The sequence below is a fragment of the Chenopodium quinoa genome, unplaced genomic scaffold (assembly GCF_001683475.1).
Source record: "Chenopodium quinoa cultivar QQ74 unplaced genomic scaffold, ASM168347v1, whole genome shotgun sequence".
NCBI lineage: Eukaryota > Viridiplantae > Streptophyta > Magnoliopsida > Caryophyllales > Amaranthaceae > Chenopodium > Chenopodium quinoa.
Window position 1 is genome coordinate 1,231,759 of NW_018745248.1, and position 6,260 is coordinate 1,238,018.

Sequence of the window (6,260 nt, forward strand, 5' to 3'; positions counted from 1 at the left end):
AGAGTTTGATCAAGCAAGCGAAGGAGTCAAGCCTCGTGCACCACATAGGGGTGCGCGCGCACGGCCCTGTGCATCCCCCTTCGCTCAATTTTTCTATTTATAGCTTTTGACTTTCTTTTTTTAGGACGACTTATCTTTTGTACTTTAGATATAATTTTCCAATAATAGTAGAGAGAGAAAGTAGAGAGAGAAGCTTAAGATTTACTTGTTTGTATTTGAATTTGATCTTAGATTTCAATTAAATCTTGAATTTCCTTCTTCAATTCAATGAAAGTTTGTAAGATTTTGTTTCCTTTGATTTACTTTTAATGCAATTCCTTGCTCTAGAATTTGTTGATTGATTGATTTTCCTTTTGATTAAGCTTTAAATGAATATGAATTTGATTGAATTTGTTTTGTTTCTTAATTTCACCATGATTAGTGAGTAGATTAGTTGCTAGGGAGAAGGGGAAGCATGCTTGATTGATGATTTTTGCTAGTTTATGATACTAAATTGATTGAATTGTTGCAATTAAATTGGTTGACATAGTTGTGCATGTGATTAATTAGACTAGGAGTGATCAACCTATAAGATTAATCTAGATTGCATTGCAAATTTCAATGACATGAACCCTTGATTTGAGAATTGCTTTAATTGATTGAATTTGGTTGTGATTTCTCCTAGTTAGCCATTCATAGTGAACCCTAGCTTGGCTTATAGGAGATAGCTTTTGGATTCCTTTGATTGCATCTATTGGTTTGTCCTTTGTAATGTTGAATTGATTGAGTGATCTATCAATTAGCATAATCATTGAGCTTGCATGTGGAACCTATATCCTTAGTGTTTAGCATATTGAATTTCTTGATTTGTCTAGCTTCTTGATACTTTAGTTACCAACCACAACCATTTATATTCTTCGAATTAGCTTGACATGGGATATAGCTTGTACCTACACATTCCTTAGAGTTCGACCCTTAACTTACCATATACTTGTATTAGGTTGGTCGAGTGTTTACAAATTAGGTTTGGCTCTAGGGAGAGGTAGATAACGACCTACATTTTCCTCTTGTCACACATCTCCACTCTTATGGGTTTACTCTATAAAGAATTATCAGAAAAGTTAGTTTTACCCTGGAGCCCTACTGGGCTAATAACAACATTGTTTGTTTTAACAGAATCAGGACTGGCAATTTTTGTTGTAGCAGGTTCATCATATTTGGACATAGGAGGCCCATCATAGTGTGAACCACTCCTCAGGGTAATTGCATTCGCGTATTTTGTTGCTTGTATTGGGTGTGATGGTAAGGCTCCCTGCTGGAGGGTTTGGAAAGCAGAGGATATCTGCGCAATTTGATTATCTATAATTTGATTATGAGCTAACATCGAATCAATTTGCGCATCCGGACTCTGCATGTGCTTTTTCATATTGGCTAACATAATTTTGATTTCTGCTAGGCCAGAATTAGATGGAGGAGTAACAAACATGTTGTGGTCTCTAATGTGAAGGTTGGTAATAACTCTGTTGTGGTTGTAGTACTTGTACCTATGGTGGAGGATAAGCACATTTGTACTATTTGTAGGGAATATTTCAAGCATCAATTTTGAGCCCTACTGTGATCATGCATTCAAACATGGTGGCGTCCAAAGGAACAGAAGGAATCTAGAGAAAAAAAAAGTCGCCAACAGGTTTTAGAAACTTGTAAACCATCCACGGGTGTGAAGGTTACACCTCATTCACGATCACAGAGATCACTAACTCCATAGTGGTCCTGAACCATGACTGGATATTCGAGGATGTTGGTACGGATTCAATCTAAAAGAGATTGTGCCCGCCCTAAATAGGCTTCTACTTTGTTTTTCTTATATTCATGTGCGCTTTCCAATTAACATACAATCAATAAATTAAACCTAAGCATATTTAATCTATGTTGGTTGATTATTAATGCACAAATAAAGTTATTATTGGAGATCACTTGAAATCATATTAGCCTAAATAAATTATTAATTATCTTATTAAGTGTGATTTCAAATACAAATTCCCATTAAACCTGCAAAAAAGGGTGTGATCAATCAATAACAATAATAATATCAAGCAACATAATAATATTAATATTGACACAACAAATCATCATCATAATAATAATCTCATCAAAGCACAATAATATTAGCTAGATCCTAGGCATGATACTAACATGATAACTAACAAATCCTAGCATGTCATTAATAGTAAAAATTAAAGCTTTAGCCCTAACATGATACTAGGAATATACATGATATTAGAAATATTATTTAATTCCCTAAAAATGATACTAGAAAGCAATACAAGCATCCTAACCTGATACTAGAAATTAATAAAATAACCTAAACATGATTCATAAAGAAATTGAGTAATCAAACTACTTACTTTGAAACCTCGTACCTCTTTCTATTAAAACAATATACACGTTAGTGACTTCAATAAAAATATTAAATCAAACAATAATATTAATTGAGATATGGATTTGGGACAAAACCCTCAAAACTATCAACCTTTCACGTCGAGGTCTAAGACAATTTCGAGCTTGGCTATGTGTATTAGTATCTCGTGAAGGACGTATGGTGTATGTATTTATAAAAAAAGGTTTAGAAAAGGGTTTTGAAAATTAAGAGCGAGCTAGAAAGAATAAGATGTAGCTTAGAGAGAGAGAAAGAGAAGATTGGTGATAATTGTTAATGATTTTGGGTAAATTGAAAACGGGAAAAATCACCCTTATTTATAGCAAATATGACCGAAAAAATCAGATTTTGAGTTAGAATTCAATCCTGAAGTAAAACCGGATTTATCGCGACGCGATAATTTTAACGCAACGCGATGATCTTATCGCATTGTGATGGATTCGTTGCGACGCGATAAATTCCGTACGATAAGATTTCGTACGGAATTCGACTTCCAATCAAATTGGGTTAGCCGGTCTTCTATACTTATCTTTATTAAATCAGTTTTAAATCCATTAAAAACACTTATTTTATCCAATGTAGAATTCTTGATCATTATATTTTCAAAATAGGATAAATTAGGACCTTCTAGAAGATAATAATTAATAATCCTAATGCCTTTAGAACTTAAAATAACCTTCTTGATAATTCTAGAAAAGATAGATCAATGGTTTTAGAAATATAATTAAAATTAATAATGGACCCTCCTCATGATTATTGGGTTTGCATATAAAGCTCGATTTAGGCGCAGTTTAATATTTTGGCTATAAGTATGACCAAAGTATTGCATCTGCAAGTGTGAAATGACAAATGGTGCAATTATAAAAAAAAAGAAGGAAGTATAAAACTAATTATCAATATGGCTCGAAAATCATAATTATCAATTGTAACACAAGTACATTCATAATAACTATTTATAATATGAAAACAATTCCTCTAAAACATGTAGATCCCAAAAATTAGATGCCAATATCAAAAGTCTAACTAATAAATTAAACTCACATCTTTTTATAAATTAAAAGTTGTGTGACCCAGCTAAATCACTAGTTAGGCCTTGTTTAGTTCACCTTATTTTTACTTATTTCAGAAAAAATAAGTTCAGATTAGATCATATCAGAAAAAATAAGTTCAGATCAGATCAGGAAAAATAAGTTTAGATCAGGTCAGATTAGAAAAAATAAGTTCAGATCATATCATATCAGAAAAAATAAGTTCAGATCAGATCACATCAGAAAAAATAAGTTCAGATCAGATCAGATATGTTCAAATTAAATACAAATTATTATTATTATTATTATTATTATTATTATTATTATTATTACATATTATTTTTATTATTACATATTATTATTACTATTATTATTATTATTATTATTATTATTACTATTATAATTATTATTACTATTATTATTATTATTATTATTATCATTACATATTATTATTATTATTATTATTGTTACATATTATTATTATTATTATTATTATTATTACTATAATAATAATAATTATTATTATTATAATTATTATTATTGTTCAAACAATAAATGATAATAATTAAATTTTCATTATAAGCTCCAAATCAAAACGTTTACAAATATAATTTCCATCATAAGAAGTTCCAAATTTCCTTCGCTATATTAAGTTGTACTTCGTTCATTAGGCCTTACGATTCTCGTTAAACAAATCATAATCTGCTCTTGGTTCGATTTCTATACCACTATCAATGGGTATATCCAACTCATGTAACCGAATAAAATTGTAAAGTGTGAATGCAGCAACCATAATCGCCAATTGATGTTTAGTGTCCATATTTGGCATCATTGTGAGTATTTTCCATTGAGATTTGAATTGTCCAAAATATCTCAAATCATTCCAATGATTTGTTACTAGGTTGATATTGAATTGCTTTCCACATTTTACGATCAAAGTACTCACTATTCTATCCCAATTAAGCTTTAAATATCCAAATTCTTTCATCTCCAAGCATATGTCCAACAATATCTCCGTACATTCTTCAGACCATGCTACCCAACCATCCATTACACTATGATAAAGAGCACTTTGGAATCAATATTTCATGCATAAATTATAGACATTAATGTTGAATTGGCACCAGGATTATAATCAAAATGATTCTTTTGAAATAAATGAACTGAAGATAAAATATTAATTGTGCTTACATTTTCATCGATATTACTTGCATAAGGTCAACTGTAAAATTCATGAAATCAAATAAATGTATATTTTTCTACATTATCTAAAAAAACAATGGACAAATGATAAAATTAATGACATAGAGTGTTGAAGTATTTACCTATGATGGAGATAAAAGACAAACAACCTATTGAACAAATGAATAGAAAAATATTTTAGGAGATTGATTTAGAGTGTGAAAATTATGACACTAAGATGTTGTTTTATATAGGAAAATAGAGGTGTTACCCATAGTTGTTCGGAATATTGAAAGATAAAATGATAATTTTCAATTCAATTTAGTCAACCATTTTACATTACCAAAAAATTTGTAAAATTCCCTATAAAGCTATGACAAATTTAATCTGCAATTTAGGTTTTTTAAATTCCTATTTTAATACTTTCTTATAAACAAATTCATTTATGATGTTGGATATTATAAATAATAAAATTATCAAATATTACAAGTATATTACCTTATACTATCTGATAATATTAATACTTTTAGGTTTCTTTTAAAATATTTGTAAGGGATCTAAAATATTTTATAATAATAATAATAATAATTTTCCTAATAATAATAATAAATAATAATAATAATAATAATAAAACATTAATATGTTTTAAAAAAAACATTAATATTGATTAAAATAAAAGTAGAATATTGAAATAATTAAAATAAGTTCAGATCAGAAAAAATAAGTTCAGATCAGATCAGATCAGATCAGAAAAGATAAGTTCAGATCAGATTAGAAAAAATAAGTTCAGTTCAGATCAGATCAGAAAAAATAAGTTCATATCAGGTCAGATCAGAAAATATAAGTTCAGATAAGATAAGATAAGATAAGATAAGATAAGATAAGATCAGATCAGACCAGACCAGACCAGATCAGCTAAAATCAGGTGAACTAAACAGGGCCTTAGAAGCTAATGTGACTCTTGGCAAACTATTATTAAAGTATTATGATTAGTTGCAATAAAATTGAAATTATTGTGATATTAGCTTTAATCTCATATTATATTACATTAAATTAAGTGTCCGAGCCAACAACCAGCTTATAGTAAGATCTACAATAGGATTAGCTCATGGAGTAATATAGAGGAAATTAAAAAGGTTAAGGGATTTGATTTGGAATTTGGATGACCTCCATGATTCAATCTTCCTTTGGCGAAGTTGCATAAAAGCTTAAGGTTGCGAGATGATTAACTTAAAAGAAATATAATACGTACGTATATCAACACTTGTATTATACGTAACCTTTGCCATGAAACTATAGATTATTCTTTTTCTCGATCATAAAAAGTTTAGGGAATTTTGAAATATAATCCTTCTAGTTAGGAGCGTATGGAGTTCTATTGTATTTTATATTGAGATCCAAATATACCTATAGAAGAGTGCGCTTCATGTTAGTTTAATATGAGTGATATTATATAACTTACATAGATATTACTTGTCACTCCATTGGATCCTTTCTTAGGAAACATTTCACTCCTATTCTCCCTATCTAAATAACCCTTTTTTATGGCATGAATAGTCCCTCATCTCATAATTTATGTAAACACAAGTTAAAAAGTTCCGTTCATGACAACTTAGCGAAAATATGCGTCATCC